We start from the raw sequence: 26836 nt of genomic DNA, 5'->3' as shown, positions 1-26836 counted from the left end.
CCCTGTTACTGGAGGCAAGTCAGCAAAGGCACAATCAAAAAGGAAATATGACAGCTTCTTCAGCCAACTTGCAGAACCAAGTGTCTCCAAGCCAATTGCTTAATTGTCAAAGTCAGGATTTATCAGCCACAACGTTTCGCCATCTACACTTCACAGGTGTACACAGGTTCATATATCTTTTTAAACTTTTATTTGGACTCAGCTTCTCATTTCTGATCTGTGTGTACATTTGATATGTTTGTTTTTTTTCTCGGGTTTTTAGTAGTTTATAAACTTACTTTTTTGTTGACTCAAGACAGTCTGGTTAAATTAGCTCCTTCTAAAACATAAATACATTTGGACAAGGTAAAGATATCAAAGGGGGGAAGGGATCCCTTTTGAATTAACCTTGTTGTGACCAACCAAGAAATTTGAATAAAGAAGGGGAGCCAGCTCATTCCTCCTTACTCAGGAACATAATAAAATTGGAGTCCTGTTCAGAAAGTTAAGAGATTGGGGAACCTCGCCTGGGACTGGTCATAACAATACGAACATATATATACATAGGTACAGTCTATTCTGCGTGTTGGCATATGAAGAACACACTGATACTAGTCTTAGATAATGCTTTTGCCAGTTTCAACCAATGTCTACTTGTCCCACTGTTGTGTTTTAATTTGTTCCAATGCTCCACATTTATCTTTTTCATACTGTTTACTGTCTTATATCATCAAGTGTGGAAGTGGGCAGAACCACAGTAGGTTAAATTTATTGCAGGCAAGTGCAAAGTGCCGTACTATAAATTGACAAGAAGATTAAACATAAAACTACTCAATAAATGATGTTCAAATAGATGAAGATGGAGTTAAAAGGAGACTTATGAACTTGATATACAATATCAACCAAAGAAGAATAGCAATCAACAAAGCCAATAGGATGTTGAACTACAGAGCCAAAGCATTAGAATGCAAGTCAAAGGAAGTCATGATAAAACTGTACTAAGTCCTGGGACACTATAACTTTAATACTTTGCCCAATTCTGGTTGCTAAGTTACAAGAAGCCATTCAAGTATTGGAGACCACACAAAGAAAAGACACAAGATTTCGTCGCTCTTATCACACCTCTTGAGTTATGAGGAAGGCTTCAGAAAATTAGGCCTTTTAGTTTTGAAGGCATCCCAGAGGTGACCTTTTGGAGTTATATAAGATACTGTACCAAATGAAAGAGGCCCGTTTGGAAAATAATCTAAAGTTAAATTGCAAGGATAGAACAAGGAGCCACAAGCTCAAACTAGTAAAAGGCAAATAGAAAGTTCTTCACACAAAAGTATGATCAGCACATGACTAGTTATTTTCTTGTAAGTAATAGATGACATTCTGGGGATGGGAAACAAGCCAGCTGCTTCCCAGCTGATAACTTGCACACCAAGAAATAAATACAACGCTGGCATAGCCAAGACTCCTTATCCTGTGAAAGGGCAAGCACGATAGAGCTATAATTACACTGTGGGAATGTTGTTCTACCAAGTCCCAGGGAGCAGTTTTTCTTCAGTGTCACTATGGGAAGTTATTTAATACAAACTCGGTTCTCCGCTAAGCAAGTGCAGAAAAACAAAATTGTTAAGAGTTATCGCTGGTAATTTCCTCAGGCCCTCTCATGCTCCAAGGCCATAATTTCAGTGAAACTTCCACTTAAGCAAGCAAGCAGGACTTCTGTCAAAGTTATAGTGGAAGAGATCTGGATTTTCCATGCCCGCTTGGCGTCAGGCGTGTTTGGTGGCGTGAGCGGACAATATGGCGAGAAGGCCAAAAATCAGTTTCATGACGTCATGAAGCCAGTTGGTGATCATCCACTCTGCTTGCCGATGGTGGGCTGTCTTCCCTGCCATCGGGGATCGGGAACCTCATTGTAATACATCAGATTATCATTATAAGGCCAGCCTGCCGGACTCATTCCCCCACTGCTGGATCGTCCGTTGGTGCAGAACACTGGGGAAGAGCCTCCTCCCATCTTTTCTCATCTAAATCTACCATCACAGCCCTTCTCCCTCAAAATCTTGTGTAGCTTCGCCTTAAATGCATCTATACTAATCACTTCAACCACTCCCTGTAATAGCGAGTTCCAGATTCTCACTACTCTTTGGATAAAGAAATTTCTCCTGAATTCCCAATTGGATTTCTTGGTGACTATCTTATACTGATGACGTTTGGAGAAGATATTTAGGAAGTTGCGTTAGTTTACTTTGAAGAAGAGAAGACTTTAAGGCAATCTAATTGGAGTTTTCAGAATTTTGGAGGGACTTTGCTATGCTGACATCAGCACTTTGAATGATTGAAATATTATGGGTTAAAATTAGGAAATAGAGATTAAAGAGGGGAGACTGGAGAACTTTTTTAATCAAAAGGATAATGGAGTTGAGAAATAGGCTACAAGGGATTATTAGAAACAGTACATACCAACATAGTCATTCTTTAAATGATAGCTATTCCTCAAACACTGCAGGAACCTGTTCTAGTTTGACTGGTTCCAAGTGAACCAGAACTTTTCATGTGCTAACATCACCAGCATTCCTAGTTTCACCCCCTCAATTTGACTGTCACTCCTGCTGCTCTCCTGTGTACAGACCATGAAATTCTATGATCCATAGGCTTTCCTACACTTCAAAACTCACTAACCATAAAAGAACAAGGAGTTAATGCGATGGTCAGAAGGGTTCATTATCCATGTGGAATGCTGTCATTTAGAGACCTTACAAAGATAGCAATCTTACCTTGTTCATCACTCAGGCATTCCTGACACACTGCAGGAGTTGTGCCAATTTAGGTGGAGGGAGGACTTAAGTGTTTTGCTTCAACTCCTTCCTGCATAGGAACAGGAATAGACCAGTCAGCCACTCAAGCTTATTGCATCATTTAATTACAAGGGTTGCAATGTATATCTTTGAAGTTTCAAAAAATCCTTCCAAAACAGGGGTCGACTTTTCCGTTGAGTATAAAATTTGAACTGCTGCTGTTTGTGTAGGTAGTTACCATTTTGAATGTGAAGAAAACATAATACCGGTAATTCAAATTAAATTGATGTCACATTTTGTATAATTAAATAATTCTACAAGGATAGCTTGAACCACAATCATAATGTTTAGAAAATCATCAATTTTATAGTCTCCAGTATCCAATACAAATAGTTCATTGAATTCATCCTGAGTCATTTTGGCTATGGTATCATTTGTAGGGATCCCGCTCTGGATCAGATTTGGCACTTTCTGTTTCAGAATCATCCCTCCATAACAAATCATCTTCCTTTCCATCCACTGAATTGGATATCCTGCATTTTTTGAACAACCTGATGACTGCTTGTGCACAAATATCATCCCTCTATTTGACGATGAAACCACACAAAACATCAAGCAGGGCAGCATGCATTTTTCCATTCTTTGTGAAGGTTTTTTTCTCTCAACCATCTACTTATTCCATTTGTTGTGAATATGATCCTTGAATGGCTTGTTGAGGCACAAATCCGCAGGTTCAACTATGGATGTTAGGTCCCTTGGTATAACTGCGATGTGGGTGTTTCTTTGCAGCGCCTCTTGATCTCACAGTTATATGGGATCTGAACATGCCCCATACGATTAAGCTGTGTTCTTTATGTAGGCCACTGGAGTACCTATTCCATACGTTATCAATCCACAGCTTCACTGCATCCTCATCCATCCATTAGTTGTCATGGGCATGCACAAAAACTCCTGCAGGGAACTTGATTTGCGGCATGGTTTTACATTTGAAAATTACCATAGGCTTTAATTGTGTTCCATCAACCATGCAGGCTAGTTGTACCCTGAATCTTGTCTTCTAATGTCCTGTGGTTTCCACTAAAACTGTTTCCGAACCTTTCTACTCCACAGTTTGGTTGCTGGACACATTGAAATTCATGGACGTTTTCATCCATGTTGCCGGTGTGGCATAATGGGCACTCATGCTTTTGCAGTTGTCTGATGATGAATTGCTGGAAAATGGTCATTTCGTCGTCAGGATCTTTTGGTAATTTCTGAGCAACCTTTGTCTTCTGCTGCAACATTTTCATTCCATAAAGCAGCAAAGCCAACTTACGATTGCCCGGAAATCTTTCTGGGCTCAGGGTTTGACTTGGCCCACTTAAGTGCGTATGAACGGATTGCATTTCTGGTGACGATATAACCATTCTGATGATTTTTGAAGACCCAATCTAATATATGCTTCTCAAGATCAGGCCGGTGGCTGGTTCCTTTTCTCTTGACACATTTATTCTTGGGCATCTCCTTTAGGGCAGGTATCTCCTTCTTCTTTCATTCTCACCTGATTTTTTCACCAACACCGAACTCCCTTGCTGCAGCACATCTATTTGGCAAGTTAACTTTTTAAGCTCGAAACCAGTTTCCTACTTCATTCTTTTTTCAGGAGGACCCATTTCTGTTCGTCAATCACCATGCATGGTCTTTTATAACCATGCATGGTCTGCTGTGTGTGGGTATGTCTTAAACTCCCCTACATCTTCTTGGCAACATGTCACTTTGTTTTTATAATCACAGCAAAGGACTTTAGGAAGTCCAATCTCATACTACGTGCTTGATCCCATGTACTGACCTAAGGTGAGTATAACACTAAATATGTATTTCTGAGCTGAAAAATTGAAGTTGATTCCTAGTGCAAGTATAGCCCTAAAGATGCATTTATTAGCTGGAAAATGGGAGGTCGACTTATATGGCAAGTATAAGCCTAAACATGCATTTTGATGCCAAAAATATGAGGTCATCTTATACATTGGGTTGACTTATACACCATGATCTATGGTTGATCTTGGCTGATCTTTGTTTTAACTTCTTTAACCACCTCTATTTCATATCCCCTAATATTCTCACCTAACAAAAATCTATCAATCTCTGTTTTGAAATTTTCAATTCAGCTCACCTTAACAGCCCTTTTGGGGAGACAATTCCAGATAATCATGATGCTTTGTGTGAAGAAGTGCTTCCTGACACCAGTCCTGAATGATCTACCTCTAATTTTGAGATTATGTCCCCGTGTCCTGGACTCCCCGCAAGATGAAATACTTTCTCTCAATCTACATTATCATTTCCTTTAATCTTCTTAAACAACTCAATTAGATCAACCCTGAATCTTCTATATACAAGCCTAGTCTATGCAACCTATTCTAATAACTTAATTCTTTAGCTTTTAGGGTCCTTTGGATCTGTTGAAAATGCTGCTAAATTTAAACTGCTCAGGATCTAAGGGACATTCCACATGGAATTGTCTTAAGGATACTGTCACTGGGTTATGAGATTCCCAGGAGGTAGCTGTAGAATGGCCTTTAACTGGATTGTGGGGACTTCTGCCCACTAAATGGTAACGGTGGAGAAAACAATCAACCAGACAGTTTCTTCTGCACTGTTTTATCACTGGGTTACCCAAAATACTTTTGTAAAATTGCTGGGACTTCCTAAAGTCCTATGTTGATGTTTATACATTAAAGCTATGGTCCTGAAATTGATGGGACGCAGGATAAAAAATGGATACAACTTTCTGACCCAATTGAAACAGCGAGACAACTTAGTGAGAACGGCTGACAGCCTCCAGTCAATCCTGTATTGTAGACTCCACCTACTCCAGTGTTGCAGACTCCACTTCTGAGAGAGATGCAAGAAAAGCTCCCTTAGAGGAACCTGGCCATTGCAATCAGCATGCTATTGTTATAGGATGAACAAAGCCCATGCAATGCCTGGTGAGAGCCCACCTAAGTTTTTGGGGTTTCTGCTCAGGATCTAGAATGTCCATAATTCCTGTTCCTTAGAATGCTCATACATCCTTAGCCTAGATTGCCTGATTACTTTGAATTCATGAATACCCATGCATATTGAACACAAGGTGGCCATATATTCTTACACCGGTTCAGCTGGCTCATGATCAATCAGTTGGATAACTGACCATTTGTAGAGTGTGACTGGGAGGGGCTGATGCAGGAAAGCCACTCTTTGGGGTTCAGGGATAAAACAAGACCCTCAGAGGTCTCCTGTGCCTCCAGAGAGCTGCCCAATAAAACCTGCCAGTGGCATACCGGTGATGGGGAGGGGTGGGGGGGTGGGTGGGGGGGTCTCTCATCTGCAGGCACTCAGTGCCTGATCAAGCGACCCAGCATTAGAAGGGAGGACCTGCTGAATGCCACTTCCCTACCCATGTATCGGATCCCTCCCCCTCAGCGACCACCTTCCCACAAACCCCATCCCACCCCATTTATCTCTCACCAGAGACCCAGCAATGATCCCTGGTAAAGGCCCAAGTGTGTTACTGGGTAATGAAGAGCTCAGGTGCATGATTTCCACCCTTCTGAGGGCTTAATCTGACATGAGACCTGATGCTGTCCATGTTAGTGCCTGCTTACTTTATAATTGCGTTGGACCTCTCGTGAAATGGTGGCGCATGGTTCCCACTGGTTCTCCAATTGGGGGGCAGGATACCCGTCGCCACAACATCTTGTCCATTAACTCAGCTTCTCTTTCCACAGACGCTGCCCAAACCTGCATTCTCTAGCATTCGCAGTATATTGATTTTGACATATTGTAGTGATGGGTGGAGGGATGCTTTGAAAGTCACTGCAGATTCTAGTACAGGCACCACCTGGAGCAGCTGAGTCAGGATGTGTCCTGCTCAAATTTACTTAAAAACTGGCCATCGTCATGTCACATAAAAAAAGAACAGTGATCAATGACTATTTGCTCTCGCTCGCTTTGGACAGAGAAGATTTTTATGTCACAATAACATCCGGAAGGAGGAAGATAATGTTTCATGCCCTGCCTGTATATTGAAAAATATTTCCCCAGATTGCAGACATAGAGCAGGATTCTTAGGTCAGCGTGCGGGCGGGATCGATGGGCCCAGGAGTGGCCGGGGAACAGACCACCGTCCACGATCGGCCCCCGATCATTTCAGCCAGCCTGAAATGCGCACTGAAATGGTCAGCACTGCCGGTGTGGGGGCGGGAAGAGGGTGGGCGCTAACGTAAGCACGGGCATGGGCGAGCGCTGAATGAAAGCTCCCAAAAGGCAGAGAGCTGCCTCAGGGAGCTGAAGACTTCAAAACAATTAAAAAAAAGATTTTGAAATCTGGAAAAAAAATGTCCATGCTTCAGAATCAGACACCTGAACATATACATGATAAATTTTTGGATAATGCAGGCACCAAGGGGGTATGAGAAATCAGAAATATGTTATTGAGATAGAGCATCAGCCATGATCATATTGAATGACAGAGCAGGCTCGAAGGGCCAAATGGCCTACTCCTGCTCCTAGTGTCTGTTTCATCCCGCCCTTGGATGATGTTTCATCAAAAATGCAAAGTCTGCCTGGCAGATTCACCCATCTGCCAACCATAAGATTGGACGGACCAAGAAAAATCGGGGGCAATTGGAACTTTAACAACTTTAATTGTCTTCTTTGTTGTCGGTGGGTGCACTTCTGACATTCGTGCAGGCCTGCCAACCAAAATATCATGCGAGCGCGGGATGACGTTGGGACGCACACCTGATGTCATCTCGCCGGATTTCGCATCCAAACGGGTCGGGTGCACACCCGCATGCCAACCTAAAAATTCTGCCAGTGTCACTGTGTGTCACTTTGAAAGGATGCCAAATATCAGGAAAAAAAATTAACACGTCAAAGCCTTGCAATCCTCAGAGATATTTTTTCAACAATGCAACATTGTCTCTTAATTAGTCTGCATTGGGATAGTCAGTCCTCAATCTGTACTGGGATAGTTAATCCTCAGTCTGTACTGGGATAGTCATTGCTCAATCTGTACTGGCAGGGTCAGTTCACAGTATGAACTGGGATAGTTAAACCTCAGTCCGTACTGGGATAGTTAATCCTCAATCTGTACTGGGATAGTCAGTCTTCAGTTTTAAATAGGATAGTAGTCCTCAGGCTATTATGTGATAGTCAGTATGTACTGAGACAGTTAACACTCAGACTGCACTGGGTTAGTTCATCCTCAATCAGTACTGGGATAGTCAGTTCTCAATCTGTGATGGGATAGTCAGTGCCCTGTCTGTGCTGCGATAGTTAACCCATTGTCTGCACTGGGACAGTTAGTACACATACTGTACTGGGATAGTCAGTCATCAGTCTGAACTGGGATAGTCAGTGTTCAAAACAAAAACAGAATTACCTGGAAAAACTCAGCAGGTCTGGCAGCATCGGCGGAGAAGAAAAGAGTTGACGTTTCGAGTCCTCATGACCCTTCGACAGAACTTGAGTTCGAGTCCAAGAAAGAGTTGAAATATAAGCTGGTTTAAGGTGTGTGTGTGGGGGGCGGAGAGATAGAGAGACAGAGAGGTGGAGGGGGGGGGGGTGGTGTGGTTGTAGGGACAAACAAGCAGTGATAGAAGCAGATCATCAAAAGATGTCAACGACAATAGTACAATAGAACACATAGGTGTTAAAGTTGGTGATAATATCTAAACGAATGTGCTAATTAAGAATGGATGGTAGGGCACTCAAGGTATAGCTCTAGTGGGTTTTTTTTTTTATAATGGAAATGGGTGGAAAAAGGAAAATCTTTATAATTTATTGGGGAAAAAAAGGAAGGGGGAAACAGAAAGGGGGTGGGGATGGGGGAGGGAGCTCACGACCTAAAGTTGTTGAATTCAATATTCAGTCTGGAAGGCTGTAAAGTCCCTAGTTGGAAGATGAGGTGTTGTTCCTCCAGTTTGCGTTGGGCTTCACTGGAACAATGCAGCAAGCCAAGGACAGACATGTGGGCAAGAGAGCAGGGTGGAGTGTTAAAATGGCAAGCGACAGGGAGGTTTGGGTCATTCTTGCGGACAGACCGCAGGTGTTCTGCAAAGCGGTCGCCCAGTTTACGTTTGGTCTCTCCAATGTAGAGGAGACCACATTGGGAGCAACGAATGCAGTAGACTAAGTTGGGGGAAATGCAAGTGAAATGCTGCTTCACTTGAAAGGAGTGTTTGGGTCCTTGGACGATGAGGAGAGAGGAAGTGAAGGGGCAGGTGTTGCATCTTTTGCGTGGGCATGGGGTGGTGCCATAGGAGGGGGTTGAGGAGTAGGGGGTGATGGAGGAGTGGACCAGGGTGTCCCGGAGGGAGCGATCCCTACGGAATGCCGATAATGGGGGTGAAGGGAAGATGTGTTTGGTGGTGGCATCATGCTGGAGTTGGCGGAAATGGCGGAGGATGATCCTTTGAATGCGGAGGCTGGTGGGGTGATAAATGAGGACAAGGGGGACCCTATCATGTTTCTGGGAGGGAGGAGAAGGCTTGAGGGCGGATGCGCGGGAGATGGGCCGGACACGGTTGAGGGCCCTGTCAACGACCGTGGGTGGAAAGCCTCGGTTAAGGAAGAAAGAGGACATGTCAGAGGAACTGTTTTTGAATGTAGCATCATTGGAACAGATGCGACGGAGGTGAAGGAACTGAGAGAATGGGATGGAGTCCTTACAGGAAGTGGGGTGTGAGGAGCTGTAGTCGAGATAGCTGTGGGAGTCGGTGGGTTTGTAATGGATGTTGGTGGACAGTCTATCACCAGAGATTGAGACAGAAAGGTCAAGGAAGGGAAGGGAAGTGTCAGAGATGGACCACGTGAAAATGATGGAGGGGTGGAGATTGGAAGCAAAATTAATAAATTTTTCCAAGTCCCGACGAGAGCATGAAGCGGCACCGAAGTAATCATCGATGTACCGAAGAAAGAGTTGTGGAAGGGGGCCGGAGTAGGACTGCAACAAGGAATGTTCCACATACCCCATAAAGAGACAGGCATAGCTGGGGCCCATGCGGGTACCCATAGCCACACCTTTTATTTGGAGGAAGTGAGAGGAGTTGAAGGAGAAATTGTTCAGCGTGAGAACAAGTTCAGCCAGACGGAGGAGAGTAGTGGTGGATGGGGATTGTTCGGGCCTCTGTTCGAGGAAGAAGCTAAGGGCCCTCAGACCATCCTGGTGGGGGATGGAGGTGTAGAGGGATTGGACGTCCATGGTGAAGAGTAAGCGGTTGGGGCCAGGGAACTGGAAATTGTTGATGTGACGTAAGGTGTCAGAGGAATCACGGATGTAGGTGGGAAGGGACTGGACAAGGGGAGAGAGAAGGGAGTCAAGATAACGAGAAATGAGTTCTGTGGGGCAGGAGCAAGCTGAGACGATCGGTCTACTGGGGCAGTTCTGTTTGTGGATTTTGGGTAGGAGATAGAAGCGGGCCGTCCGAGGTTGGGCGACTATCAGGTTGGAAGCTGTGGGAGGGAGATCCCCAGAGGAGATGACGTCAGTGACAGTCCTGGAAACAATGGCTTGATGTTCAATGGTGGGGTCATGGTCCAGGGAGAGGTAGGAGGAAGTGTCTGCGAGTTGACGCTCAGCCTCCGCGAGGTAGAGGTCAGTGCGCCAGACAACAACAGCACCACCCTTGTCAGCGGGTTTGATGACAATGTCAGGGTTGGACCTGAGAGAATGGAGTGCAGTAAGTTCAGAGAGAGACAGGTTAGAATGGGTGAGAGGAGCAGAGAAATTGAGACGACTAATGTCGCGCCGACAGTTCTCAATGAAAAGATCGACAGAAGGTAAGAATCCAGAGGGAGGGGTCCAGGTAGAGGGAGAATATTGGAGATGGGTAAAAGGATCCGTTGAACTGGGAGAGGACTCCTGCCCAAAGAAGTGAGCCCGGAGACGAAGACAGCGAAAGAAGAGTTCAGTATCATGCCGAGCCCGAAATTCATTGAGGTGAGGGCGTAAGGGTATGAAACTAAGTCCTTTGCTGAGCACTGAACATTCAGCATCGGAGAGGGGAAGGTCAGGGGGTATAGTGAATACACGGCTGGGGTTGGGATTGGAAGAAAGGGTGGGGACGGAGGGACAGGCAGGGGTGGAGGATCCTAGATGGGTGTTGGTGTCGATGAGTTGTTGGAGCTTGCGTTCCTTAGCACTTGAGAGAAAGAGAAAAAGTTTCTTGTTGAGGCGTCGGATGAGCCGAAGGATAAAATGAAACTGGGGGCACGCGCAGCTTTGAAAAAGGGTACGGCGGTGCTGCTGGAGGGAGAGGTTGAGTGTGTGCATATGGCGGCGCATGGCACTGAGTGTGGATTTCAGAATGTGATGGGAACAGCAGTCCGAGAAACCTTTTATGTCCCGGAGATACCTGTAATCCTGGGTGGGTTCGAAACATGAGGGGTGGAATTTCAGTTGAAATCCACGTGGGGTAAGTCGGAGACGGAGACAGTCACTGAGAAAGGAGATATGGCTGTGAAAGCGGGTTTTAGTAAACACCTCGTCAAACACTAGGAGGGAAATGGAAAGCAAGGAAGGTGAGCAAGACAACAGAGAGATACGGAAATCTTGTCGCAGAGAGGAACAGAACTTCTTCAAGGAGGTAGGCATTTCTTGAAGAGCAGTGGCAGTCAATTAAACACAGAGATAAAAACAAAAAAACTGCGGATGCTGGAAATCCAAAACAAAAACAGAATTACCTGGAATTACCTAGTGTTCAACCTGTACTGGGAGAGTCAGTCCACATTCCGTACTGGGAGAGTCAGAACTCTGTCTGTACTGGGATACTCAGTCCTCAGCCTGTACTGGGATAATTAATCCACTGTCTGTACTGGGATAGTTAGTCCGCAGTCTGTACTGGGATAATCAATGCTCAGCCAGTGCTGGGATAGTCAGTGCTCAGTCTGTACTGGGATAGTCAGTCCGCTGTCTCTATTGGAATAGTCAGTCCTCACTCTGAACTGGGATAGGTAGTGCCCAGTCTGAATTGGGATAGTCAGTCCTTAGTCTGTATTTTGTTATGACCTCCTCAGTTGGTCACAACAAAGGTTGAAGATGGTATCACACAGATATGCCTTCATCAAATCCGAATCTATTAACTATTTAAACTGTTAGCAATAAGGAACCAATCAAACAAGATTTTCCTGAGCCAAAGAAAGAGCAAATTTATTAACCACTAAACCCGAGAAAAATAATAAAAACGTGATGTCAAGCATTCGGCCCTCATGAAGTCATTCGGGCACACATTTGGGCACACACATGGGCACATACACACGCACACGTGCGTGCACGCGTATTAGAAATAAGGGGTTAGAGTTCACGAAAATAAGGTAAAAGAATATACAGCTAGGTGTCCTTTGATTGTCCTTGAGGTGTGGGTTATAAACGTTGCAGCTGATTTGGGTTACCTGGTTTCTTGGATGCACTCAGATGTAGATGATGTTGCAGTAATTACGGGATCTCAGTTTGCTGGTAGGTTTCTGGGAAAACTGGACGGCATTCTCATCTCAAAAGAGAGACAGGGAGAGAGAGCAGCCTTAAGCCTGTTTCCACTGCTGAAGACTTTCTTGACACATCACCTGTGCCACTTGCAATCTCTCTCTGGTGGCCGGGCAGCTTTGCCTTGAAATACTTCACCCATTATGTATTCCCAAGAGGTTTTGGGTATATCTGTCTGTGGCAGCCATTGTTTCAATATCTATTACTTTGCATTTTGGATGTCTCTTACTTAGGCAGTTTGCTCTGTCTCAGATCAATTTTTTTTTTTATTCCTTCACAGGATGTGGGCTTCGCTGGCTGGGCCAGCATCTAATGCCCATCCCTAGTTGCCTTGAGAAGATGGTGGTGAGCTTCCTTCTTGAACTGCTGCAGTCCATGTGGTGCAGGTACATCCACAGTGCTGTTAGGAAGGGCGTTCCAGGATTTTGACCCAGCAACAGTGAAGGAACGGCGGTATATTTCCAAGTCAGGATGGTGAGTGACTTGGAGGGGAACTTCTAGATGGTGGTGTTCCCATGTATCTGCTGCCCTTGTCCTTCTAGATGATAGTGGTCGTGGGTTTGGGAGGTGCTGTCTAAGGAGCCTTGGTGAATTCCTGCAGTGCATCTTGTAGATGGTACACATTGCTGCTACTGTGCATCGGTGGTGGAGGGAGTGAATGTTTGTGGATGTGGTGCCAATCAAGTGGACTGCTTTGTCCTGGATGGTGTCCAGCTTCTTCAGTGTTGCAGGAGCTGCACTCATCCAAGCAAGTGGTGAGTATTCCATCACACTCCTGGCTTGTGCCTTGTAGATGGTGGACAGGATCTGGGGAGTCAGGAGGTGAGTTACTTGTCACACAATTCCTAGCCTCTGACCTGCTCTTGTAGCCACAGTATTTATATGGCTAGTCCAGTTCAGTTTCTGGTCAATGGTAACCCCCAGGATGTTGATAGTGGGGGATTCAGTGATGGTAATGCCATTGAACATCAAGGGACGATGGTTGGATTCTCTCTTGTTGGAGATGGTCATTGCCTGACACTTGTCTGGCACGAATGTTACTTGCCACTTGTCAGCCCAAGCTTGGATATTTGCCAGGTCTTGCTGCATTTGGACGTGGACTGCCTCAGTATCTGAGGAGTAGTGAAAAGTGCTGAACATCATGCAATCATCTGCGAATATCCCCGCTTCTGACCTTATGATGGAAGGAGAGTCATTGATGAAGCAGGTGAAGATGGTTGGGCCTAGGACACTACCATGAGGAACTCCTGCAGTGAGTCCTGGAACTGAGATGACTGACCTCCAACAACCACAACCATCTTTCTTTGTGCTAGGTATGACTCCAACCAGTGGAGAGTTTTCCTCTGATTCCCAGTGACTCCAGTTTTGCTGGGGCTCCTTGATGCCACACATGGTCAAATGCTGCCTTGATGTCAAGGGCAGTCACTCTCACCTCACCTCGGGAGTTCAGCTCTTTTGTTTGAACCAAGTCTGTAATGAGGTCAGGGGCTGAGTGGCCCTGGTGGAACCCAAACTGGGTAACAGTGAGCAAGATATTGCTAAGCAAGTGCCGCTTGATAGCCCTGTTGATGACCCCTTCCGTTACTTTACTGATGATCGAAAGTAGACTGTTGGAATGGTAATTGGCTGGGTTGGATTTGTCCTGCTTTTTGTGTACAGGACATACCTGGGCAATTTCCTACATAGCAGGATAGATGCCAGTGTTGTAGCTGTACTGGGTGTGGCAAGTTTTGGAGCACAAGTCTTCAGTACTATTGCCGGAATATTATCAGGGCCCATAGCCTTTGCAGTATCCATTGCCTTCAGCCATTTCTTGATATCATGTGGTGTGAATTGAATTGGCTGAAGACTGGCATCTGTGATGCTGGGGACCTCCAGAGGAGGTTGAGATGGATCATCCATTCGGCACTTCTGGCTGTAGGTTGTTGCGAATGCTTCAGCCTTATCTTTTGCACTGCTGTGCTGGATTCCTCTATCATTGAGGATGGGGATATGTGTGGAGCCTCCTCCTCCAGTGAGTAGTTAATTGTCCACCACCATTCACGACTGAGTGTGGCAGGACTGCAGAGCTTACATCTGATCCATTGGTTCTGGGATCGCTTAGCTCTGTCTATCACTTGCTGCTTATGCTGTTTGGCATGCAAGTAGTCCTGTGTTATAGCTTCACCAGGTTGTCACCTCATTTTTAGGTATGCCTGGTGCTGCTCCTGGCATGCACTCCTGCACTCTTCATTGCACCAGGGTTGATCCCTTGGCTTGGTGGTAATGGTAGAGTGGAGGATATGCCAGGCCATGAGGTTACAGATCGTGCTCAAGTACAATTCTGCTGCTGCTGGCCCACAGTGCCTCATGGGTGCCCAATCTTGAGTTCCTATATCTGTTCGAAATCTATCCCATTTAGCATGGTGGTGGTGCCACACAACACGATGGAGGGTATCCTCAATGTGAAAGCGGGACTTTGTTTCCACAATGACTGTGTGGTGGTCACTCCTATCGATACTGTCATGGACTGATGCATCAGCGGCAGGCAGGTTGGTGAGGATGAGATCAAGTATGTTTTTCCCTCTTGTTGGTTCCCTCACCACCTGCCGCAGACCCAGTCCAGCAGCTATGTCCTTTAAGACTCGGCCAGCTTGGTCAGTAGTTGTACTACTGAGCCACTCTTGGTGACAGACATTGAAGTGCCCCACCCAGAGTACATTATGCTCCCTTGCCACCCACAGTTCTTTTTCCAAGTGATATTCAACATGGATTGTTCAACAGCACTGATTCGTCAGCTGAGCGAGGGTGCTACATGGTAACCAGCAGGAGGTTTCCTTAACCATGCTTTTGACCTGATGTCATGAGACTTCATGGGATCCAGAGTCGACGTTGAGGACTCCCAGGGCAACTCCTTCCCGACTGTATACCACTGTGCTGCCACCTCTGCTGGGTCTGTCCTGTCTGGGCCATTATCTGTCAGATATGATTCCGTGATGTTGACTATGTCAGGCTGTTGCTTGACTAGTCTGTGAGACAGCTCTCCCACTTTTGGCACTAGCCACCAGAGGTAAGTAAGGAGGATTTTGCAGGGTCAACAAGGCTGAGAATGCCGTTATCATTTCCGGTGCCTAGGTCGATGCAGTCATCCAGTTTCTGGTCCGTCCAGTTTCTTTCCTTTTTTTGTGACTTTGTAGCAACTTGTTACAACTGAGTGGCTTGCTAGGCCATTTAAGAGTCTATCACACTGCTGTGGATTGGAGTCACATGTAGGCCAGACCAGGTAAGGACGACATTTCCATCCCAAAAGGGAAGGAATGGGTTTTTACAACAATCAACCAATGGTTTCATGGTCACGGTCATCATTAGACTTTTAATTCCAGGTTTTTATTGAATTCAAATTCCACCATCTGCAGTGGCGGAATTCGAACCCAGATCCCCAGAGCATAATCCTGGGTTTCTGGATTACTAGCCCAGCGACAATACCACTACACCATCACCTCCCCCTATTGCAAAGTTCCAATCAGTTGAAAATTGAAAAATCATATTTTCAAAGATAAAGAGGCATAGCCTCATGACAACTGGGACAGTCAGTCCTCGGTCTGAACTGGGATAGTCAGTCCACAGTCTGCACTGGGATAGTTAATCCACAGTCTATACTGGGATAGTCAGTCTGCAACCTGTACCGGGATAGTCAGTTCTCAGTCTGTACCGGGATAGTCAGTTCTCAGTCTGTACCGGGATAGTCAGTTCTCAGTCTGTACCGGGATAGTCAGTTCTCAGTCTGTACCGGGATAGTCAGTTCTCAGTCTGTACCGGGATAGTCAGTTCTCAGTCTGTACCGGGATAGTCAGAACTCCCTCTGAACCGGGATAGTCAGAACTCCCTCTGAACCGGGATAGTCAGAACTCCCTCTGAACCGGGATAGTCAGAACTCCCTCTGAACCGGGATAGTCAGAACTCCCTCTGAACCGGGATAGTCAGAACTCCCTCTGAACCGGGATAGTCAGAACTCCCTCTGAACCGGGATAGTCAGAACTCCCTCTGAACCGGGATAGTCAGAACTCCCTCTGAACCGGGATAGTCAGAACTCCCTCTGAACCGGGATAGTCAGAACTCCCTCTGAACCGGGATAGTCAGAACTCCCTCTGAACCGGGATAGTCAGAACTCCCTCTGAACCGGGATAGTCAGAACTCCCTCTGAACCGGGATAGTCAGAACTCCCTCTGAACCGGGATAGTCAGAACTCCCTCTGAACCGGGATAGTCAGAACTCCCTCTGAACCGGGATAGTCAGAACTCCCTCTGAACCGGGATAGTCAGAACTCCCTCTGAACCGGGATAGTCAGAACTCCCTCTGAACCGGGATAGTCAGAACTCCCTCTGAACCGGGATAGTCAGAACTCCCTCTGAACCGGGATAGTCAGAACTCCCTCTGAACCGGGATAGTCAGAACTCCCTCTGAACCGGGATAGTCAGAACTCCCTCTGAACCGGGATAGTCAGAACTCCCTCTGAACCGGGATAGTCAGAACTCCCTCTGAACCGGGATAGTCAGAACTCCCTCTGAACCGGGATAGTCAGAACTCCCTCTGAACCGGGATAGTCAGAACTCCCTCTGAACCGGGATAGTCAGAACTCCCTCTGAACCGGGATAGTCAGAACTCCCTCTGAACCGGGATAGTCAGAACTCCCTCTGAACCGGGATAGTCAGAACTCCCTCTGAACCGGGATAGTCAGAACTCCCTCTGAACCGGGATAGTCAGAACTCCCTCTGAACCGGGATAGTCAGAACTCCCTCTGAACCGGGATAGTCAGAACTCCCTCTGAACCGGGATAGTCAGAACTCCCTCTGAACCGGGATAGTCAGAACTCCCTCTGAACCGGGATAGTCAGAACTCCCTCTGAACCGGGATAGTCAGAACTCCCTCTGAACCGGGATAGTCAGAACTCCCTCTGAACCGGGATAGTCAGAACTCCCTCTGAACCGGGATAGTCAGAACTCCCTCTGAACCGGGATAGTCAGAACTCCCTCTGAACCGGGATAGTCAGAACTCCCTCTGAACCGGGATAGTCAGAACTCCCTCTGAACCGGGATAGTCAGAACTCCCTCTGAACCGGGATAGTCAGAACTCCCTCTGAACCGGGATAGTCAGAACTCCCTCTGAACCGGGATAGTCAGAACTCCCTCTGAACCGGGATAGTCAGAACTCCCTCTGAACCGGGATAGTCAGAACTCCCTCTGAACCGGGATAGTCAGAACTCCCTCTGAACCGGGATAGTCAGAACTCCCTCTGAACCGGGATAGTCAGAACTCCCTCTGAACCGGGATAGTCAGAACTCCCTCTGAACCGGGATAGTCAGAACTCCCTCTGAACCGGGATAGTCAGAACTCCCTCTGAACCGGGATAGTCAGAACTCCCTCTGAACCGGGATAGTCAGAACTCCCTCTGAACCGGGATAGTCAGAACTCCCTCTGAACCGGGATAGTCAGAACTCCCTCTGAACCGGGATAGTCAGAACTCCCTCTGAACCGGGATAGTCAGAACTCCCTCTGAACCGGGATAGTCAGAACTCCCTCTGAACCGGGATAGTCAGAACTCCCTCTGAACCGGGATAGTCAGAACTCCCTCTGAACCGGGATAGTCAGAACTCCCTCTGAACCGGGATAGTCAGAACTCCCTCTGAACCGGGATAGTCAGAACTCCCTCTGAACCGGGATAGTCAGAACTCCCTCTGAACCGGGATAGTCAGAACTCCCTCTGAACCGGGATAGTCAGAACTCCCTCTGAACCGGGATAGTCAGAACTCCCTCTGAACCGGGATAGTCAGAACTCCCTCTGAACCGGGATAGTCAGAACTCCCTCTGAACCGGGATAGTCAGAACTCCCTCTGAACCGGGATAGTCAGAACTCCCTCTGAACCGGGACAGTCAGAACTCCCTCTGAACCGGGACAGTCAGAACTCCCTCTGAACCGGGACAGTCAGAACTCCCTCTGAACCGGGACAGTCAGAACTCCCTCTGAACCGGGACAGTCAGAACTCCCTCTGAACCGGGACAGTCAGAACTCCCTCTGAACCGGGACAGTCAGAACTCCCTCTGAACCGGGACAGTCAGAACTCCCTCTGAACCGGGACAGTCAGAACTCCCTCTGAACCGGGACAGTCAGAACTCCCTCTGAACCGGGACAGTCAGAACTCCCTCTGAACCGGGACAGTCAGAACTCCCTCTGAACCGGGACAGTCAGAACTCCCTCTGAACCGGGACAGTCAGAACTCCCTCTGAACCGGGACAGTCAGAACTCCCTCTGAACCGGGACAGTCAGAACTCCCTCTGAACCGGGACAGTCAGAACTCCCTCTGAACCGGGACAGTCAGAACTCCCTCTGAACCGGGACAGTCAGAACTCCCTCTGAACCGGGACAGTCAGAACTCCCTCTGAACCGGGACAGTCAGAACTCCCTCTGAACCGGGACAGTCAGAACTCCCTCTGAACCGGGACAGTCAGAACTCCCTCTGAACCGGGACAGTCAGAACTCCCTCTGAACCGGGACAGTCAGAACTCCCTCTGAACCGGGACAGTCAGAACTCCCTCTGAACCGGGACAGTCAGAACTCCCTCTGAACCGGGACAGTCAGAACTCCCTCTGAACCGGGACAGTCAGAACTCCCTCTGAACCGGGACAGTCAGAACTCCCTCTGAACCGGGACAGTCAGAACTCCCTCTGAACCGGGACAGTCAGAACTCCCTCTGAACCGGGACAGTCAGAACTCCCTCTGAACCGGGACAGTCAGAACTCCCTCTGAACCGGGACAGTCAGAACTCCCTCTGAACCGGGACAGTCAGAACTCCCTCTGAACCGGGACAGTCAGAACTCCCTCTGAACCGGGACAGTCAGAACTCCCTCTGAACCGGGACAGTCAGAACTCCCTCTGAACCGGGACAGTCAGAACTCCGTCTGTACCGGGACAGTCAGAACTCCGTCTGTACCGGGATAGTCAGAACTCCGTCTGTACCGGGATAGTCAGAACTCCGTCTGTACCGGGATAGTCAGAACTCCGTCTGTACTGGGATAGTCAGAACTCAGTACGTGCTGAGCCAGTTAACACTCAGTCTGTATTGGGTTAGTTAATCCTCAGTCTGTAATGGGATATTCAGTGCTCAGTCTGTCCTGGGATAGTTTATCCTCAGTCTGTACTGGGATAATCAGTGCTCAGTCTTTACTGGGACAGTTAATCGTCCGTCTGTACTGGGATAGTCAGTCCTCATTCTCTACTAGGATAGTCAGTGCTCAGTCTATACTGAATAGTTAATCTTCAGTCTGTGCTGGGATATTCAGTCCTCAATTTGTACTGGGATTGTTAGCCCTCAGTCTGGACTAGGATAGTCAGTTCTCAGACTCTACTGACATAGTCAGTTCCCCATGTGTACTGGGGTAGTCAGTGCTCAGTTTGTACTGGGATATGCAGTCTTCAGCCTGTACTGGGATAGTCAGTTCTCAGACTGTACTGGGATACTCAGTGCTCCATGTGTACTGGGATAGTTAGTCCTCATTCTGTACTGGGATAATCAGTGTTCAGTCTTTACTGTGATAGTTAATTGTCCATCTGTACTGGGATAGTTAGTTCTCAGTCTCTGCTGGGATAGTCAGTCCTCATTCTGTACTGGGATTGTTAACCCTCAGTATGGACTGGGATAGTCAGTTCTCAGACTCTACTGGGGTAGTCAGCTCTCAGTCTGTACTGGGATAGTTAACCCTCAGTCTGTAGTTAGCTCAGGAAATATAGTTAATACAGGAAAGAAAGCTTTCTCTTCACACTCACAGGTCATATATAATGCTGGTTAGATAAAGCAGAAAGCTCCCTTTACATTGGCCCATCAAACCCTCCCAAGGCAGGTGCAAGACAGGTTAAGTACAGAGTAAATAAATCTCCCTGTACACTGGACCATCAAACACTCCCTGATCAAGTACAGCATAGGTTAGATATTAGCTTTCTTGAGTTTACTGTTTAGGGTTAGTTTTGTGCTCCAAGACTGCATTCACTTGGAACTTTGTTCACAATGCCCAATCTCATTCAATGTGGTGCTCTTACAGTTAGAAGAGAGAGGGGATTACCAGGTCAAAAGTAAGCCAGTAAGATCTTCAAGCCTGTGTTACCATCTTATCAATTATCATCCCCTCTATTGGGATTGGTTTGAAGTCAAGCCAACCTTTTGTATTAACCCACTGCATCACATAGGCCCCCTCAGCATATGTGGGAGGGAAATCCTTTCCAATAAATTGCTGAGCATTAAAGCCGCAGGCATTGCATAATTGTCACAAGGCTTGACACCAGGCGACACCATTTTTTTAACCAGCAGCCCATGGCAAGTTAATCAGTTTCCTTCTGAATCTCCGAGTGCCAAAAAAGCTTTAATAACCAGGAGCCCCATGTCAGCAGGTGTAACCACATATCTTTGTTCAAGCTGAGTAACCCTATATTTGTTCTAAATATGAACAAAACAGTTGCTTGACATGAACATAATACTTCCCCTTTCATAGCTGCACATCAAACCTTTTTTTACCTCAATGCATATTCTGGGCAATAAGCTGTGACGGTCCAAATGTGATTTTATTTCCAATCCCTTACTCCAACAATAGGGGCTGGTTAGTTCAGTTGGCTAATGGCCAGTGTGTTGATTGGATTAATGCCCCTAGCATAGGTCGATTCTTTTTCTGGCTAAAGTAGACTTGGTACCTGCCTTCTTGCCTTGCCCCTGAGTGGAAAGCAATGGCAAAGCACCACTGACAAAAAACTGCCAAAAAAATGGCTCAGGGTGAAGCATCAGCAGACAATGAGCCAAGGACCTGCCTTTGTGCAGAAGACCCATGACATGACTCCAATGTTGCTTTCTGAAAATGTTGGAGTACAAATGCACCATGGACCGTAATGGATTGGTCACTGGTTACAAAAATTATGAGGAGAATAGATAGAGTGGACAGGATAAAAGTGTTTCCCTTGATGGAAAATTCTAGAACCAAGGGATATAGATTCAAGATAAGTGGCAGAAGGTGTAGGGGGGACATAAGGAAAAACTTTTTTACGCAGAGGGTAGTGGGTGTCTGGAACTCGCTGCCCAAGTTGGTGGTAGAGGCAGAAACTTTAAACTCTTTTAAAAAGTACCTGGATCTGCACCTTAAGTGCTGTAAGCTGCAGGGCTATGGGCCAGGTGCAGGAAGGTGGGATTAGAAAGGGCACCTGGGTATCCTCGGGCTGGCATGAACAAGATGGGCCGAATGGCATCCTTCTGTGCTGTAACCTTTCTATGGTTCTACACTATTGCTGTCAATCCGATCCCAATTTTTACTAAATCACAGAATCACAGATTTGTTACGGCACAAAAGGAGGCCATTTGACCCATTGTGTTTGTACCGGCTCTCCGAATGAGCAACTCACCCAGCACCATTACCCCCGTCTTCTCCCCGTAACCCTGCACATTCTTCCTTTTCAGATAACCAACTAATTCCATCTTGAATGCTTCAGTTGAACTTGCCTCCACCACACACCCAGTCAGTGCATTTCAGACCTGAACCACTCACTCTGTAAAAAAGATTTTCCTCATATTACTTTTGTTCCATTTACTAATTATTTTAATTCTGTGCCCTTCTCAATCCTTTCATGAGTGGGAACAGTTTCTCCTATCTACTCTGTCCAGACCCCTCATGATTTCATATAATGCTTCATCAGATACCAATGATATACAGAAAGTGATGAAAGTGATGCTGTTGCAATGCAGTCACTGGTTGCTTGAGTGAATGTGGCAACTATTTTTCACAGACTGATCCCACAAACAGCAGGGAAATTACTAATTGATTGGGTCATTTTTAACTTCAAATTGGCCAACTGCTGGGGCACTCTATAGGAGCTGCCTGTTCCAGGGATGAAGAAGTGTGAGCTATTTTGAGGCCCCAGTCTCATTCAAATGGAAGAAGCGAGCTGCAAGCGCTACGCAGGTCCAGAGGCAAATTTCTACCATTACCTGGTGCTGTCCCTCTGTTGTGTCAAACTCAGCAAAGTTCTTCAAGGGTGAGTCTAGATCAGAAAGCAGAGAGCCATACTGCAGACCTCAGTATAGTTGAAGAGCTGCTGATGACCTCTGCCCCTGACCCTGCCAATGAATCAGCAGAGGCATCTAGTTAGTGGCTGCCTCTGTCATTTGTCCCTTGAGTTGCCTGTCGGGAGGATGTAGATCACAAAAAATGCGCCACTGTCCAGCTGTTCTTATTCATTTTTTCATGGGATGTGGGCTTGCTGGCAAGACTAGCATTTGCTGCCCATCCCTAATTGCCCTTGAGAAGGTGTTGATGAGCCACCTTCCTGAACCACTGCAGTCTATTCTGTGGCAGTTTGGTACAATTGACAGGCTTGCTAGGCCATTTTAGAGGGCAGTTAAGAGTCAGCCACATTGCTGTGCGTCTGGAGTCACACGTAGGCCAGACCAGGTAAGGACAGCAGATTTCCTTCCCTGAAGGATATTAATGAACCAGTTGGGTTTTTATGACAATCAATGATAGTTCCATGGTCACATTCACTGTCGTGGTTCCTTCATTGCTGCTGGGTCAAAATCCAGGAACTCCCTTCCTATAGCACTGTGGGCACATCAACACCACATGGACTGCAATGGTTCCAGGGAGTGGATCACCACCACCTTCTCAAGGGAAATTAGGAATGGGCAATAAATGTTGACCTAGCCAGTGACACCCACAGGCCATAAGAGAATTTTTAAAAATTACTGAGACTAACTTTCAATTCCAGATTTTTTTTAACTAATTGAATTCAAATTCCCCAGCTGCTGTGGAGGGATTTGAGCCTATGCCCCCAGAACACTAGGCAAGGCCTCTAAATTACAATCCAATAACACTATCACTATGCCACAATTTCATTTTAATACACCTGTAATTTTTCTCCCAAGTTGCTCACAGCTGTGACTGGGAGATGAATATATAATTCCTCCAGGCTCTGAGACAATCCTGGATGGTTGGTAACTCTACCCGCTCCTCAAAAAAAATCCAATTAAGTATGGCAGAAAGTTTCAGGATTTGGGCTAATGAGCCTAAAACCACACAACCTGTTAACGGTAACAAGTCATACTTGCCAAAGCTGAACGCTGATGTTAATCCATGGTTCAGGTATCCCTGACCACCTTGCTAACCTCTGCTCTCTCAGTTCTGCCTATCAGTCAGTACATGCCGGTGCCATCTATAAAGTCCTAGCTTCATTTCAGTCCTGCTTATAAAACGTCCGCACCACTCTTGCTCTCCACAAAATCGCACATCCCTGAAGATATTGCTTTTACAGGAAATAGTATTTCAAACTCCCAAGTACAGCATTCAGGATTGTCAGCCAAACGGAAAGCCAATTTACTGTCAGTCACTTCCAAAGTGTTACAAGTGGCTCATAGACTATGTGTTGACCACATCAGCGATATGGGTTTGATACAAGTTTTTAACAAATTACTGCAAAGGACATGATTTGTAAATTCTGTGTTAATATTTCTTAAAGTTTAAAATTTCTGGGCTGCCATTATCTGGCTGGTAAGTCGAAAAAAGTGCACAAAACAACACCATTAGTTTGGGTGTTTTCCGAGGTAAATTATGCAACTTCCTCTGAAGCAAAGCCAAGTTCATTTTTGATTTATTTTAAAAATGAAAGGTTAAAAATAAAAACAGATTATTTCAACTGATGGGAATTGACCAGTGAACAAGGGTATGAGCCCTTCAGACACTGGTTAGCAGGTGAACTGAATACTGTACAGTAACACGTCTGGAAATTTTGAATGATTTGAGAGGGCACTGCACAGACAGACATTTTGCACTGTCTTCTGCTGTCATCTTTGCCAGGGCTTTAAAGCCATTCAAATTCTAACCCTCCTGAGTCATCCCCTCCCCTAATCTACTAACTTTAAACGCAAACCTTAATAATAACCTCTTCACTTACCTTGTCTTCAGTTTAACATTTCTTGCAGCCTTGTTGCGCAATAGAACTTATCCTTCTGTTTCTCAACAACATTTAATTCAGTGAGCCATTTCCTTCTCCTCCATATGTCAATTGAATTCACACCATGAGAAAAGCAGAAGCAAAATCCTCATTACAACAGCTTCAGAAAAAGGACAAGCTTGCAAAAAGTGGCTGGTCATTGTTAATCTCAAAGCAACCTTCTTTTAATTAGCTCACCAAATTGCATAAAACAGATCACAATCAACGAGCAGAAATGAGTAAGGTTACTTACTGCACAGGGCTTTGCAGTGGAATCAGTGATTAGTTTCAGGGCTGCCGTCTCCTAGCATTCGGAGGAATCCTATAGTTAATTGCTTGTATTGTGGTGATATTGGGTAATTAATTGCCAGCAATTCAGAAACAGCAAATTCTCTACTGTTGCATTTCACTTTGACATAAACAGAAAAGACAATTCAGAGAATTTACGCCAATGATTTCACAGAGGCACACAGCCAATTTGTATTTCAATGTTGCATGTACACATGAAGGGCTCTTCCTGTGGGTTGTTGATCAGTTGGATCATTTCCTCTTCTGATCTGAGTATAGCATTGGAGAATATTATTGAATTTTTTTGCAGGGATACTGGTTTACTTTCATTGTAAATATTTGGGGCTAACAACGTAAAGGAAAGTTTCCACCACTGGCACTGATATAAAGGAAACTATCTGAGATCACTGCAATTACCTAACTCAGGGAAGGCTTGGTAACAGGGCTTGCTAGCTAATGTTTACAGTCAGGGTGGTGGGTTTACGTTCCCTGTGCTCTAAGGAAGTTGGCAACCTGTCAGTGTTCAGCCCCGGGTTGTGAGATGTTTGAGTCTAGTGAACCTCAACCCCATGCCCCCAAGATTTTCCACAAGTCACTGTGAAATTCAACTTATTTGAACAGCACCATTTTCTGTATTAAAGCTTCAAGTCATAGAACCTTTCATGTCCTGAACAGGCTGACATCTTAACAACCCATCTCTTTTGACAATTCTGTACTCTCTCAGTATGCACGGATGTCTGAACCTAGGGGATCTGATCCGTGCCTGTCATTTTATGGGAGATGGGCATTTTCTTAAGCACTGTGACAGGAAACCACAGAGGCATATGTTCCAAAGGGCCCTCAGCTCATTAAAAAATGCACAATTGAGTTGACAATTTAAACAAAGCTTCCTCCTGCACCCCACCCGCCCCCCCCCCCCCCAACGACCACCACCACCACCACCACCGCACCCACCCCCCAACCTTCCTCCCCACACCCTCTCCCTCCCACAACTCACCCGGCCTTTCTTCTCCTGGAAGAGCTGACTCTCACTGGGTGCTTGGGTGCAAAGGCACTCCCTTGTCCTCTCGTACTTCCTCCAAGTGATTATTCTTGCGTGGAGTTGGGTAGTTTGTCAGCCAATGCTCTATTATGGAGAGTTTCGTGGCTTACCCAAGTCCTGTATGTGCACACTATCTTTACAGCAGAGGCAAAATGGGGGCATCTAAGCAAATAGGAACAAGAAATGCAATGGATAATATAGAGTTGGAATCAAGACTGAGGAAAGGGGAAAATAAGATAAAGAAATTGATAATTTTAGGTGCGACAAATAAAATGAATGAGGGTAAGAACCCAAGTTAAGAGTAAACGTAGAATGGTAGGGACAGGCAGAAATATTAAAGAAAATACAAAACTTGATAGTAATCCTCAACTTGGTGTATGTAGTTTGGTGATTTGCGCTCCCAGCTCCTTGGGTCTGCTGAAAGTGCAGATGGGGTTTTTCTCCCTGTGTCTTTACCTCAATGCTGGAAGCTCTGGGAATAAAATGCTGGAATTAGAATAAACATAGCAGAAGGAAAATTTGATGTCATAGTGACTATGGAAATATTGTTTGTCCCAGAAGATGGAAGTTAATTCAATCATTGCAGATCATAGGTTGTTCAGAACAGATTATTAGGGGAGGTGGGGTTATGTACATGGGAAAACTTACAATTTCAAGGAAGTTAAAACAGCAGTTTGAGGAAAGAAAGAGTCTGGATACAGTTAGAGTGGGTCAACAATTGGAGTTTCCTAGGGTCCCTCCTATATAGACAAAGGTGGATGACAAGAGGACAAGATTACAATGATCTGCAAAACTGATATCGGAAAATAGAACTAAGGAAAAATAGAAGAGGTGAAATATAAGCTGGTTTAAGGTGGGGGGAGGGGGGTGGGACAAGAAGAGCTGGATGGAGGGTGGAGATAACCAAAAGATGTCACAGACAAAAGGACAAAGAGTTGTTGAAGGTGGTGATATTATCTAAAGGAATGTGCTAATTAAGGGTAGAAAGCAGGATGAGCAAGGTACAGTTAGCCCTAGTGGGGGTGGGGTGGGGGGAAGGGATCGAAATAGGCTAAAAGGTAGAGATAAAACAATGGATGGAAATACACTTAAAAATAATGGAAGTAGGTGGAAAAAGAAAAATCTATATAAATTATTGGAAAAAACAAAGAGGGGGAAAATCGGAAAGGGGTGAGTAGAAAAATGCACAAAATTGTGTGCCTTTGCGAAGATGGCAGCTCTGACCTCATGGATACA

The 26836-nt window shown here is 45.9% G+C and overlaps 1 protein-coding gene across 11 annotated transcripts in view; it reads right to left on the bottom strand.

Annotated features, from left to right (window-relative positions):
- matk (megakaryocyte-associated tyrosine kinase) overlaps positions 1 to 25640 on the bottom strand; it is a 92920-nt gene extending 67280 nt beyond the window's left edge. For 2 of the 11 annotated variants that reach the window (XM_041205065.1, XM_041205058.1), the window contains exons 1-3: positions 24524 to 24785; positions 24232 to 24329; positions 2751 to 2841 (exon numbers count right to left, since the gene is read on the bottom strand). The gene's annotated coding sequence lies outside the window, so the exon portion shown is untranslated. Of the gene's footprint in view, positions 1 to 2750; positions 2842 to 24231; positions 24330 to 24523; positions 24787 to 25555 lie in introns of those variants that run through there. The other 9 variants (XM_041205066.1, XM_041205061.1, XM_041205060.1 and 6 more) reach the window with 8 other exon arrangements.
- Positions 25641 to 26836: the final 1196 nt, after the last annotated feature.

This window comes from Carcharodon carcharias, chromosome 14 (assembly GCF_017639515.1).
Source record: "Carcharodon carcharias isolate sCarCar2 chromosome 14, sCarCar2.pri, whole genome shotgun sequence".
Classification (NCBI taxonomy): Eukaryota; Metazoa; Chordata; class Chondrichthyes; order Lamniformes; family Lamnidae; genus Carcharodon; species Carcharodon carcharias.
The sequence above is the reverse complement of the archived record's forward strand: the minus strand, read 5'-3'. Positions and strand labels throughout refer to the sequence as shown.